The following is a 15,697-nucleotide window of genomic DNA, read 5'->3' on the forward strand; positions in this document are numbered from 1 at the left end:
AACCTCATACATTGGACTTCTAGAAGTTAGAACTCTTAAGTATTAGCCTTTTATGAATTGCCAGATTCTTTTCATTTCTAACAAAAATATATATATTTCTCTTTCCTAATAAACTAGATTTTTCCATTAAAAACCTAAAAATAAATTTACATAAAATTCAACCCTTGCTGGCACATAACTGTATGAATATATTGTTATATAACCATCATAGAAGATGATAAATGAAACATAGGCCCCCATGAGCCCTTAAAAACAAAAATCTACTACAGGCTGTTATCCAACCAACGAAAAGGAGAGGCCATGGTCAAAGGACAAGTAGTGACTATTTAATTAATTATAGAACTAAAGTTAAACAGTGACAAATATAATTATAAAATAGAATGTCAACTTAAAATCTATAACAATATAGATATAATAGTGTAATTTTAAAATTAAGAGATAGAACATTGAGAGGAGGTCAAAGTTGCCAACAAAAATTTATGATTCTCTAACTAAATTTTGTGGTTAACCAGTGATGAATTAAGAGCAAAGACAAGTAGAGGAAGGAGAATTATACTAATTTTACCTTTCATAAGGTGAAAGCAATTGATATTATGCATAGATAATAATTCAAGAAGAATTAAGAATATATCTTCAAGGTAAGTAAGAGGAAAAAAATTAAAATACCTTAAAACTTCAAAAATTAGGCAAAGGAGAATACATACAAAAAAGAAAATAAGAAAATACAGATTGCATAGTGAAAGTGGCTACAGAAAGCACAAAAAAGAAGAAATGATCTACTATAAAAGTGGCAGAACGGAACAGATCCTGTTCATGTTCACTGACCAGAGTCTTCAAATTGTCTACTCTGAGCCTGTCAAGGCTGCCCTGACCCCAGCTTTCTACTTTTTGGAAACATCAAGAATATTAGCCCTGCAGCAAGTTTTACTAGAGCCAGTCACTTGTTACGTCTGGAAGAGGCATCATACTCAGCCAGTCACTTGTCATGTCTGGAAGAGGCATCATACTCAGATTGCCCTTAGCCACAATAACCGCAAAGTTCACGTCTATAAAAAGAATGGGAGCCAATAGGTGAAATCTCATGAACTCCAAGAGCAGGATGGACACATCACAGGTATTGACTAGACTCAAGCATAATCACATGATCCTTTGCAGAATGCATCAGAATGGTGGTGTCTGGAATATAACCCTGGTGATGTTGATAATTAATCATGCAACCACTTTTAGGAAGTGGTCCCCTCTAGAAAATAAGTTTGCTGTGGATTGTGAAGCCCAATTTATTTCTGTTTGTTTCCTGAGTATGAAAATGACAAGTGGGTAAGCAGGTACATTATAAAGCAGATTCATTCAAAGGTTTTCAGTTGTTTTCAACAATTTTTTGCTGGCAACAGGATCGTGTGACTTCAATAAAGAGTGTTTCTGCACATTAAAGAAGTGGATGAAAAGCAAACGAGTATGACATGGGGCAGCAAGATGCAGTTTGGTTAGCTCATGTTAGAGTTTGGTGGCACTGGAGACTGTATCCCAAGTTCAATTTCTCTGCCAGTGGGACCTCTCTGGCCTGGGGGAGCCATGAGAGCACCATGTCCATTGTTGATGCCTCAGTGTTCAGGTTTCAGTCTGAAAACAGAGTTCCTGCCACTTTTAGGTATCTTATTGTCTCAGAGAACAGTGTTGTTTTAACTGCTGGTCATGACTGCTATCCAGGACTCTAACTAAGATGATTATGGCTACTTGACCTTAGTCTCCAAACCAGACATTTCAAAATACAGCATCTAGCCCTATATCTTAGTCATGGAACATTACCACAACATGGACAAGAGAGTCACAACTGAGGACCACAGTAAGTCTTGAAGATGCTGCACCAGAATAGTATCACTCAAGTACCTATTTATGAGGCAGACAATGAAAATTATTGGAAATTTTGCCCTATAGGAATTGATGAAGCAATAATTTGGGATTTCAAGACCTTAGAGTCTTCTGACCAGGGCCTTCAAATAATATGAAGCTGAGTGAACCTCTGCGATATAGCATGACAAACTACAGCTCTGTCTGTCATTTGTATGATCACAAGGAAAGCCAACCACAAGGAAACACTGAAAACACACATGCAAATATCATTTCTGTGTTTTGTTTTAATATAATGGTGAAAATGTTGAATTTTTAAAGCAGCAGTCTTTTAAAATTGTTTGTTTTGCTGTTTAATTCCATTCTTGAACAAAAATTCTCTTTAAACAGTTTATTATGGAAAATTGTCACATTAATTTAAGGAGATGGGGAATGGTATGTAAATAGTCTCCCAAGAAATTAAGTAAAAATACTAAATGTGATTTTTAAAATGACAGAATTAAGATGAAATATCTCTCATGTCAAAAGATTAAGTAATTCACTTTTGATAAGAAAAAGGCTTTCAGCAAGTATCACAGACAAAATCCAATAAGAGAAACATCTAAAGCAGTGATTCAAAGCTTAGTAGTAGGAAATATTAGGCAAGTACTATAAAAACTAAAACAGGAATTATGCTGTTAATATCAAAGTTGAGTTCAAGGAAAAGTACATTAAATTAGAAAAGTGCTTATATTTATAGTGATTAAATGTACTATCCACAATGACACTTTTACAGATTTTAATAAACCAAATAATGTAGGAATAAATTATATGTCAAAACTATAGATAAAAGAATAAATTAACAGAAATACAATAATAGTGAGAGATTTTAACATACTTAATGACAACTCAAGAAGACATAAAAGAAACACCAGAGGAACAAAGAAACAATTTACATGAAGATTTATTTAATATATCTTGACTTTGTATCTTGAAAATACATTATTTTCAAGTGCTCATAGAAAAATTTACAAAATTTAAACTTATATTAAAGCCACGAAGGAAATCTCAATACTTAAAAGTAGAATATTACAAACCACATTCTTTAATTATAAACTGACATAAGAAATAAAAAAATAAAAAACAACAACCCCTATCATTTGGTAGGTTTCAAACCCTCAAACAACTTTTGGGTCTGGTTTATGACTTACTATATCAGTAGCTAGATTTCTTTTATATCCCCAGTAATATCATTGATCAAGAACTCTGAAAATTATAGACTAGGAATCTAGAAAATAGTTAGCAACTACAAAACTATATACTCAAGAGTAGAGAACAAAAAAGAGGAGTTAGAGAAAAAAATTCTAGACTGCGTAAAGAAATCTAATGCTAAGAAAGACAGCAAAATATTAACTACTACAATTTATTCCAGATGAAATTAATTTTATTAAAAGAATAACAAAGACTTTAAAAATAAGACTTTTTAGGATACTCAGAATGATGAAAAAATAACTTTAATTTTTAAAAAGATCAAGAAATTATGAAGCTAAAACAAGCACAAATGAAAAAACCAATGAAGAATCTTGGATAACAATGAATAAGCAAATAGAGACTATTAGCAAAGATATAGAAATTATAAAAAGTAATCAAGTAGAAAATCTGGAGCTAAAAATTATGGTAGCTAAAATGAAAAATTCACCAGAGAGGTTTGACAGCAGCTTTGAGCAAGTAGAAGAAATTGGCCAACTTAAAAACAGTAATAATTAAAATTATTGACTCAGAAGACCAAAAGAAAATGAAAGTAAATAAAAGAAACTAAGAGACTTGTGAGACATCATCAAGTGTACCAACATATTATGGGAGAACCAGAAGGAGAAAAGAAAAAGAGGAAGAATGAATATTTGAAGAAATAATGGCTGAAAACTTCCCAAACTTGAGGTAAAATGTGAGTCTACACATTCAAGAAATTCAGTAAACTCCAAATATGAAAAACACATAGAGATCAACACTGGGACACATTACAATTAAACTCTACAAAGAGAAGATCTTAAAAGCAACAAGAAAGAAGTGACTCATTGTGTGTAATGGAGACTCATTAATATTTATAGCCAATTCTACATCAGAAACCATACACAGGCCATAAGGCAGTGAGATAACATATTTAAAGCACTAAAAGAAAATAAAACTGTTGACAAAATTTTGTATTTGACAAAATGTTCCTTAAAAAATGAAAGAGAAATTAAGACATTTCCAGATAAACAAAAGCAAAGAGAGTTAGTTGATCACTAATAGACCCTCCCTACATGAAATACTTAAGAGAGTTCTGCAGGCTGAAATGAAAGGACTCTAAACAGTAACCTGAAATCATATAAAGAAATAAAGAACACTGGTAAAGATGACTACTAGGTAGATATAAAAACCAGTACTATTATATTTTTGTTCTTACTCCTCTTTTTTGTTTCCTACATGACTTAAGAGACAAAATAATTACAAATCTTTATCAATGGGTATGCAATATGTTAATAATCATAAATCCTTCTTAATGGGCATGTAATGTATAATATTAAGACAATAAATGTATAAGAGGTGGTGGAACTGTTAGGAGGAAAGTTTTGTATGCTATTGAAGGTAAGTTGGTATCAATTCAAAATAAATTATTATTAATTTAGGATGTAAATTGTAATCACCAGGGTAACCTTTAAGAAAAAAACTAAAAACTATAAAGAAAAGGAAATATGAAGAGAATGAAGGTATACTAGGAAAAAGTCAAAAAAAGAAGGCAGAATTGGAGCAATTCAGGAACAAAAGATATACTTCTAGAAAACAAATAGAAAATGGTAGAAGTGCTTTCTTATTAGTAATCACTTTAAATATAAATCAATTAAATTCACTAATTAAAAAACAGATTGGAAGAATAAATTAAAACTACATATGATTCACATACAAGAGACTCATTTTAGATCAAAATACACAAATAGATTGAAATTAAGAGTAAAAAAATGTAGTCCACGAAAATAGTAATCAGAAGAGCATGGGAGGCAATATTAATATCAAAGTAGACTTTAAGTAAAAAAAAAAAACTGTTATATATTGATAAAAGTCAATTTGGTGAGAAGATACAACAACTGTAAACAAATATGCACTAACCAGTAGAATCCAAATTATACAAAGGAGACTGACAGAATTGAAGGGAATATTAGACATATCTACAATAATAGTTGGAGACATCAATAGCCTGTTTTAATTATAGGTAGAAAATCTAGATGGGAGATCAAAAAAGAAATAGAGGACTTTAATAACACTATAAACCAACTATCTTTAACAGATGTATATAGAGCACTCCACACAACAGTAGAATGCACATTCTTCCCAAGAGCACATGAAACATTCTCCAGGATAGAAAATATTTTAGGACATAAAACAAATTTCAATACATTTTAAAAGATTAAAATCATACAAAGTTTTCTCTCTAATCACAATGGAATGAAACTAGAAATCAGAAGTAAAACTGGAAAATTCACAAAATTTAAAAATTAAACTGCTCACTTTTAAACAATCAAAGGGTCAAAGAGGAAACCACAGGGAAATTCAAGATGCTTTGAAATGAATAAAAAAAAAATTTATAGGTTACACCAAAGACACAGCTCAGAGGGAAATTTATAGCTATAAATGCCTACATTAAAAAGAAAATCTCGAATCAATAACCTAACTTTACACTTTGACAAACTAGAAGAGCAAATTAAACCCAAAGCCTAACAGAAGGTAATAAGATTGGCGAGAACAGAAAATAGAGAATAGAAAAACAAACAAAACCAAAAATTGGTTCTTTGAAAAGATTAGCAAACTAACAAAGCTTTATCTAGACTAAAAGGAGAGAAGATGCAAAATATTAGAAATGAAAGTGGAGACATTACAATCAACCTTACAGAAATGAGAATTATAAGAGAATACTATAAACAATTGTGTGCCCAATTAGATAGCATAGATGAAAACAGGCAAATTCTTAGAAACACATGAATTACCAAAACTGGCTCAAGAAGAAAATCTGAATGTAGCTATAACAAGACATTGAATTGGTATGGAAAAACCTCCTGACAATGAAAAGTCCAGGAAGACATGGCTTCACTGGTGAATTCTACCAAATATTTAAATAATTAACATCAATCCTTTTCTAACTCTTTCAAGAAATAGAAGAGGAGGGAACACTTCCTAACTCATTCTATGACACCAGCATTATCCTGATTTTAAAGCTAGACAAAGACCACCACAGAAAATTAGAGACCAAATCTCTTATAAATATAAATGCAAAAATCTTCAACAAAATACTAGCAAACAGAAGCCAACAGCATATTAAAAGGACTATATACCATAACCAAATGGGATTTATCCTAGAAATGCAAGGGTGGTTCCACAAAAGAAAACAAACCATTCTAATAGAATGAAGTGGGGGGCGGGGAGGAAACATGATTATCTCAACTGATGCAACAAAAGCATTTGACAAAATTAACACCCTTTCATGATAAATGCACTCAGAAAACTAGGACTAGGAGGGAACTTCCTCAAACAGATAAAGGGCATTCATGAAAACCCACAGACAATGATAGAAGACTAAAATCTTCTCTCCTTAAGATCGAGAATAAGACAAGGATACCCATTTTCACTTCTATATTGTAATGGAAGTTCTAGCCAGAGAAATTAGGCCGAGAGAGAGAGAGAGAGATTGAGAGAGAGAGAGAGAGAGAGAGAGCAACTAGAACTAATGAATGAATTCAGCAAAGTTGCAGGGTAAAAGATACATACAAAAATCTGTTGTGTTTCTATATATCAATGATGAAAGTTTTGAAAAAGAAATTTTTAAAAAATTTCAAGTCTCCAAAAGAATAAAATACCTAGAAATAAATTTAACCAAGGAGGTGTAATACTTGTACACTGAAAATTACAGATTGCTAAAAGAAATTAAAGACCTAAATAAATGCAAAAACATCACTTGTACATTGATTAGAAGGTGCTATTAAATATCAATAGCACCCAAAACAATCTAACGGATTCAGTACAGTTTCTATGAAAATACCAATAGTCTTGTTGCAGAATGAAAATGCTTATCTTAATATTCATGTAGAAATGCCAAAGCAACAATAGCAAAAACAATATTGAGAAAGAAGAAAATAAAAGAGAAAGTTGGAAGACTTACCCTTACCAATTTTAAAACTTCCTATATAGCTACAGTAATCAAAACAGTGTGGTACTAACATTAAGATAAACATACAGGCCAATTAATAGAGTGGAGAGTCCAGAAACAGAACCATACATCTATGACCAATTGATTTACAACAAATTTCCAGGACAATTCAACAGAGGAATAAAATGCTTTCTTCAACAAATGGTACTGATACATTGGAAATCCATGTGTAATGAATGAAGATGGATCGTTACCTAATACCACATATAAAAAAGTGGATCAATGACAACTTTAAGAACTAAAACTCTTAGAAGAAAACATAGGGGAAACTCTTCATGACCTTGAATTTGGCAATGGATTCTTAGATATGACACCACAAACACAAGCAACAAAAAAAAAAATTGGTAAATTAGACATCAAAATTTAAAACTTTGTACATCAATGGACATTGTTTAGAAAGTGAAATGACAAGCTACAGAGATAATATTTGTAAATCATTTCTGATAAGGGTCTACTAGCAAGAATATATATATATTTAAAAAAAAAAAACTCCTAAAGAGCCACAACAAACAACTCAATTTAAAAATGGTCAAAGGCTTATATACAATAGTGGTCTCATAAGATTATAATGGATTATCAGCAAAAGTTTGTTTGCGATGTTGAAAGACTAGACCCAACTACAATGCTGAATTTACTGTGAGCTCTTGGTGCTTTAAATAGATGAGGAAGCTCAGCATACAGTCCACCTGCCCCAGCCCTGCCCACGGCTGGGACCCAGGGTTAGCAAGGGAGCAACTGGAGTGGGCTGAGGAGGAGGGGAGCTGCAGAGCCGCCCCCCACCCACCCCTACACACACATGCGCACACACTCTTACACACAAATTCACTTCCCTTCTCTCTATTTCTCTTTATCTTTCATCCCACTCCCATTCCCCTACTTCTTCTTTATTTCTCTCCTTCCTCTCCCTCCCCTTTTATTTTTCATCTCAAGCTTTATCTCTCTGGGTCTTTTTCAATCTCTGTTCTCGCTTTCTCTTCTCTTCTCTTCCTTCCCTCACTCCTTCTTCCTGGTGTGTACTTTCCCTCAATGGGCACCTCGCTCCACAGCCCTCCTGTTTATTCTCTAATTTGTATGCACCAACATAATTTTTTATACCATATTTTTAGTATACCTTTTCTATGTTTAAATAAAAATCATTGTTACAATTGCCTACAGTATTCAGTACAGTAACACACTGTACAGGTTTGTAGCCTAGGAGCAATAGGCTATACCATATACCCTACATGCGTAGTAGGCTACACCATCTATGTTTGTGTACGTGCACTCTATGATGTTTGCATAGTGATGAAATCATCTAACAAAGCATTTCTCAGAACGTATCCTCATTCTTAAGCAATGCATGACCATATACAAATGACCAATAAGCACATGAAAAGATGTTCAATATCACTAATCCTTACAGAAATGCAAATCAAAACCACCATGAGGTACCACTTCACACCCAATAGGTGATAGCTACCATCAAAAACAAAACAAAACAAAACAAAAAATGGAAAATAACAAGTGTTGATTAGGATGTGGAGAAATGGGAACGAATGTGCATTATTGGTGGGAATGTAAAATGCCATAGAAAACAGTCTGGCAATTTCTAAAAAAATTAAAAATAGAATTATTATATGATCCAGCAATTTCACTTATGAGTACCTACCCAAAACAAAGCAGAGTTTTGAAGAGATATTATACAAATATATTTATAGCAGCATAGTCAACAATAGGTAAAGTGTAGAAGCAAACCAGGTATCCATCAGTGGATGAATGGGTAAGCAAAATGTGGTGTAGACATACAATGGGATATGTTCAGCCTTAAATTCTGACATATGCAACAACATGGATGAACCTTGAGGACATATGCTAAGGGAAATAAGCAAGTTACGAAAGGATAAAAATTGTATGATTTCAATTATATAAGGTACCAGAGTAGTCAAATTTATAGAGAAAAGTAGAATGGTGGTTGCCAGGGTTTGGGCAAGGGGAAAATGGGGAGTTATTGTTTAATAGGAAATGAGTTTTATTTTTACAATATGAAAAGAGTTCTGGAGATGACTGGTGTGGATGGTGGCACAACAATATGAATGTACTTAATGCCAATGAACTGTATACTTAAAAATAGTTAAGATGGATATGTACCCCTATGTTCACTGCAGCACTATTTACAATAGCCAAGATATATGTAAGCAACCTAAGTGCCTACCAGTGGACAATTGAATAAAGAAGATGTGGAATATTACTCAGCCATTAAAAAAAATGAAATCTTACCATTTGCGACAACATAGATTGACCTAGAGGGTATTATGCTAAGTGAAATAAGTCAGACAGAGACAAATACTATGTGATCTCAATTATATGTGCAATCTAAAGAACAAAATAAACAATGGAAAAACAGAAAAAGACTCATAGATACAGAGAATAAACTGATGGTTATCAGATGGGAGGGAGTTTGAGGTGCTAGATGAAAAAGTTAAAGGGATAAAGAAGTGCTAATTGGTAGTTAAAAGTCATCAGATGTAAAGTAAAGCATAGAGAATATAGTCAATAATATTATAACTATGTATAGTGCCAAGTGGGTACTAGACTTGTAGAGAATGAAAACTGATCTTCACTGAAAAATCCATACAGAGTTCATAAATTATATAAATGTCTAACCATTGTGCTATATACCTGAAACTAATATAAAATGTTGAATGTCAACTATAATTGAAAATTAAAAAAAAAAATTTAAATGGTTAAGATAGTAAATTTTGTTACATATATTTTACAATCTTAAAACATTTTTTAAAAGTACTGATACATGCTATAATATGGATGAATCTCAAAAATATTATATGAAGTGAAAGAAGCCAGACATGAACGACCACATATTATATGATTCCATTTATATGAAATAACTAGAATAAGTAAGTGTCGAGAAACAGAAAACAAATCAGTGGTCATTAGTGGCTAGGGAAGACTTGAATGGCAGTGACTGCTTAATGGGTCAATGTTATTTTTGTGGTGATGAAAATGTTTTGGAACTATATAGTGGTGTTGGTGATGGTTGCACGAAATTGCGACTATACTAAATTTCACTGAATTGTACAATTGAGAAATGGTTAATTTTATATTATATAAATTTAACCTCAATAAAAATAAATATATATTTTTTAAATGATCAAATACAAATGAAGTCTAGAGTTTAGTTAATAGTAATATATCAAGGTGAAACCGGGGAAGGAGAATATGGGAAATTTAGGTATTATCTTTGTTTGCAACTTTCCTCTAAATCTAAAATTATTCCAAAATAAAACAATTATTTTAAAAAATGGGCAAACTACTTGAACAGACTCTTCACAAAAGAGGATATTCAGATGGCAAATAAACCCATGCAAAGATATTCAATATCATTAGCCACCAGAGGAATGAAAATTAAAGCAATGGAATACCACTAAATACCCATTGGAATAGCTAAAATTAAAACTACTGACAAAACTAGGTTATGGTGAGGATAACACTGATCAACTAGAACTCTCAAGCTTTGCTGGTGGAAATGCAATATAGTACACCACTGTAGAAAAACATTTGGCATTTCCTTATAAAGTTAAAATACAATTATATTATCTAACAGTCCCACTCCTGGGTACTTATTCTAGAGAATGAAAACCAATCTTCAGTGAAAACAAATCCATACATGGAGTTCATAGCAGCTTTAATTGTGATAGCCCCAAACTAGAAACAACCCAAAGATCCCTCAATGAGTGAATGGTTAAACAAACTGTGGTACATTATACCATGATATACTATTCAGAGATTTAAAAACACAAAAAACTATTGATATACATGACTTGTATGGATCTCAAGAGAATTGTACTGAGTGAAAAAAGTTGATCTTAAAAGGTCAATTATTATATGAATCCATTTATTTAGCAATCTTGAAATGACAAAATTATAGAGATAGAGGACTAGAGTTTGTCAAAAGTTGGAACAGGTGAGGGAAGGAGTAATGTGGCTATAAAGGAGTAACACAAGAGACCCTTGTGATGAAAAGTTCTGAACCTTGATTGTAGTGATAGCTACCCAAATCTACATGTGACAAAATTACATAGAACTACACCTACAAATGCACAAATAAGTACATCTAAAACTGAAAAACTTTAAGTAAGGTTTGTTAATTGTACTACTGTCATCTTCTTGGATTTGCTATTGAACTATAGTTATATAAGACATTAGTGACAGGAAAATGGGTGAAGAGTACATGGGACCTCCCTGTGCACTTTTAAAAATATTTTTCATACATTTTTATGTTTTAAAGCTATTTTAGATTTACAGAAAAACTGAGGGAAAAGTACAGTTCCCATATTCCCAATGCCTTCCTAAACACAGCCTCCCTCCCTATTAATATGCTCCTCCAGAGTGGTGTATTTTTTACAGTCGATGAACTTGTGTTAATACATCATTGTCACTCCAAATCTACAATTTACATGAGGGCTCATTCTTGGTGTTTTAACATATGTATAATGACATGTATCCATCATTATACTATAATACATTATAGCAGCAGTCCCCAACCTTTTTGGCATCAGAGACTGGTGCCTCTATGAAAAGCTAATATCTGATGATATTAGGTGGAGCTGAAGCAGTGATGCTAGTGCTGGGGAGCGAGTGGCTGCAAATACAGATGAAGCTTTGCTCCCTCACCTGCTGCTCACTTCTTGTTGTGTGGCCCGGTTCCTAATAGGCCACAGACCAGTACCAGTCCGCAGCCTGAGAGTTGAGGACCCCTGCATTATAGTGTAATAGAGAATAGTTTTACTGCTCTGAAAATCTTCTCTGTCAGCCTATTCACCACTCTCTTCCTCTTAATCCTTAGCCACCACTGACTTTTTGACTCTCTCCATAGTTTGCCTTTTCTTAAATGTCATATGGTTGGAATCATATAGTATGTAGACTTTTCGAAATGATTTCTTTCACTTAGTAACATGTATTTATGTATTTAAGATTCCTTTATGTCTTTTTCGTGGTTTTGTAGCTCCTTTCCTTTAGTGCTGATAATATTCCATTGCCTGGATGTACCAGCTTATTTATTCATTCACCTACTATTAGACATCTTGGTTGCTTCCAGGTTTTGGCAATTAATGAATAAAGCTGCTATAAACATTCATGTTCAGGTTTATATGTGAACATAAGTTTTCAACTCGTTCTGGTAAATAGCAAGCAGCATGATTGCTGAATCACAAGAGTATGTTTAAGTTTTTGAGAAACTGACAACCATCCTCCAGAATGGCTGTATAATTTTGCATTTCCGTCATCAACAAATAATGTTGTTCCTCATTCTAGTTAACATTTGGTTTTAACAGTGTTTTGCATTTCTGTCATTCTTATAGGTGTATGGTAGTTTCCCATTGTTTCATTTTGCAATTTTAAACATTTTCATATGCTTAATTTGCCATCTATCTTCTTTGGCATAGTATCTGTTCAGGTCTCTTGCCCATTTTTAATCAGGTTTGTTTTCTTATTGTTGAATTTTAAAGTTTTGTATGTATTTTAGATAATAGTCTTTTATCAGATATTATCTTTTGCTACTAGTTTCTCCCAGTTTGTGGCTTCTCGTTCTCTTGATAGTGTCTTTCACAGAACAGCAGTTTTTAATTGAAGTCCACCTTATCAATTTTTTTTTCTTTTAGGGATCGTGCCTATAGTGTTGTATCTAAAAAGTAATCACCAACTCAAGGTCATCTAGATTTTCTCAGTTTTCTTCCAGTAGTTTCATAGTTTTGCATGTTACATTTAGGGCTATGATCTATTTTTGTGAAGGGTGTAAGGTCTGCAGCTAGATTTGGTTTTTTGGTTTTTGTTTTTTTTGTTTTTTTTGGCATGTGGATATCCGGTTGTTATAGCACCATTTGTTGAAAGGACTCTCTTGTCTCCATTGGATTGCCTTTGCTCTTTTTTCAAAGATCAGTTGACTATATTTGTGTGGATTTATTTCTAGGCCTCTATTCTGTTCTACTGACCTATTTATTTCTTCACCAATACCACACACTCTTTATTATTTTAGCTTTATATTAAGTCTTAAAGTTGGGTGGCATCAGTTCTCTGACTTTGGTCTTCTGCTTCAATATTATGTTAGTTATTCTGGTTCTTTTCCCTCTCTATATAAAACTTTAGAATCAGTTTGTCAATATCTACAAAATAACTTGCTGGGATTTTGATAGGATTGTGTTAAATATATAGATCAAATTGGGAAGAACTGACATCTTAACAATATTGAACCCTACCATGAACATGGAATATTTCTGCAATTATTTGTTCTTCAAATTCTTTCATCAGCAAAGAAAGGTTTTTTGTTGTTGTTGTTGTTGTTTTATAGTTTTACTCATCTAGATTTTATAATACTTTGTTAGATTTATACCTAAGTATTTCATGTTTGAGGGTGCTAATAAAAATTTTTCATTTCAAATTTATTTGCTAATATATAGGATAGTTTTTGTCCCATGTGAGTGCTCACCAAAGGGTGATCTCAGCAGAGAGTATTAACAATAAAGTGGAGAGGATGACTCACTTTGTGGATACCAGTTAGCTTCTTTACCAACCACACCCATCATCGCCTAATGGATTCATAAACAAAGTAGCCATGGTGGCAGAGACAGAGATTATACATGAGCTCAGCAATAGATGTATAGCATTAGAAAGTACCTCAGTGGCTGTGAGATAGAGAGCTAACAAGGGGAGACAAGAAAGAGAGATTATAAATAGGAATGAGGAAACTGGGGGAGGTGGTAATTATGTGCATTACTTTTACTGTGATAGCAGAATGCATTAGTGGTTATTAATTTTAAACATGTGCAGTTTATTGTATGTAATTATATCTCAACCTGTACTAATAATTTTCAAATAAGGATCTATCATCCAAGAATGAGAGGGAACAATGACTTTTTCAGAAAAAAACCAGTTTACTATCTGTAGATTGTTAGCTTATATTTTAAGTACTAGCCAATGTATATTGTATTATGTATATGTATTTCAAAGAATGTATGAAGAAAAAGTGATTATTGATTTGCAAGTGTTTTACAAGGAAGTTCAGATTTTTAACTGGCTCATGTGAATGCAAAATACAACTCTAAGGTAAATTTGTTTGTACTGGGGAACAGATCCATTTTACCCACATGATTATTATATTTCTAGACATCAGCATTGCAAATGTCAGGGATAAAAATGTTTTTTGTTAAGAAATGAGTAATTTACCAACTCAAAATTCATCTTCGAAGACTACAGTTAGACTGAATAACTTTTCTTTTTTTCTTTACTTCAGGATATACTATTTTTATCTCTCCCTCTCTCTCTCTCCATTTTTAATGTGGGACTTGATGTGAACACTTATTCATATTGCTCAGGGCCAGGTGTCAGTTTCCTCTTTCAGCATCAGTCAAGATATAATGGCATTTTAATGACATAATTTATTGTTATCTCAAGTTATGATCCAAGATAGCATCATAGGAGGTGCCTGAACTCACCTGATCCCACAGACACCAAATCTATAGCTGCAAATGGAGCAACTCCCTCTGAAAGAAATCCAGAAATTAGCTGAGTGACTCTTACCCATTGGATGAACAAGAATATACCCACATGGAAATGGATATAGGAACACCATCAATTACTGGGAACCACTAAGAACAAAAAAGGCAGCTTGGACAATCACAAGAGATTGAAAGACCACTAAGGGCTCAGGCCAGGCTGATAAGGTTCATCTCCTATACAACACCAGTCTGTCAACACTGGGAGAGATGGCTGTTTTATCCATTGTGTAGAAATCAACACAGCCAGAGAAAATGAAGAAACACAGGAATATATTTCAAACAAAAGAACAAGATGAAACTCCAGAAACAGACCTTAATAAAATGGAGATAAATGACTTACCAGATAAAGAGTTCAAAATAATGGTAAAAAAGATATTCACTGAGGTCAGGAGAACAATGCATGGACATTTAAACGAAGAGATAGAATATAAGAAAGGACTGAACAGAAAGACTCAAAGAGTACAATAACTGCACTGAGAAATTTAATAGAGTTGTTTAACAGCAGACCAGACAAAGCAAAAGAAAGAATCAGCAAACCTGAAGACAGGGTAGTGGGTTTCATTCAGTCAGAGAAGAATGAAAGAATGAAGATAATTTAAGGGACTTATGGAACAACATCAACAGGACCGATATTTAAATTATGGGGATCCCAGAAGAAACAAAAAGAAAGGGAAGAAAACTTATTTGAAGAAATAAGGGCTGAAAACTTCCCTAACCTGGAGAAAGAAACAGATCCAAGAAGCCCAGAAAGTTTGAAATAAAATGAGAGACCCATACCAAGACACTTAATTGTCAAAAGTTAAAGACAAGGAGAGAATCTTAAAAGCAACAAGAATAAAACAACTTATATTGCACAAGGAAACCCCCATAAGACTGTCAGCAGATTTTCAGCAGAAAATTTGCAGATCAAAATGGAGTGGCACGATATATTCCAAGTGCTGGAAGAAAAACCCTGCCAGCCTAGAATACTCTACTCAGCAAAGTTGTCCTTCAGAATTGAAGTAGAGATAAAGAGTTTTCCAGACAAGCAAAAGGTGAAGTTCATCACCACTAAAGTGGACTTACAAATATTGATAAATGG

General features: G+C 33.1%; 1 protein-coding gene and 1 pseudogene across 3 annotated transcripts in view; both read left to right on the forward strand.

The window, feature by feature from the left end:
• The window catches only part of STXBP5L (syntaxin binding protein 5L), a 260,367-nt gene that overhangs the window by 201,920 nt on the left and 42,750 nt on the right, over positions 1-15,697 (forward strand). The window lies entirely within an intron of this gene.
• Positions 986-2,006, forward strand: LOC120586684 (actin-related protein 2/3 complex subunit 1A-like; annotated as a pseudogene).

The sequence above is a fragment of the Pteropus medius genome, unplaced genomic scaffold (assembly GCF_902729225.1).
Source record: "Pteropus medius unplaced genomic scaffold, Ma_sr-lr_union100, whole genome shotgun sequence".
Lineage (NCBI taxonomy): Eukaryota > Metazoa > Chordata > Mammalia > Chiroptera > Pteropodidae > Pteropus > Pteropus medius.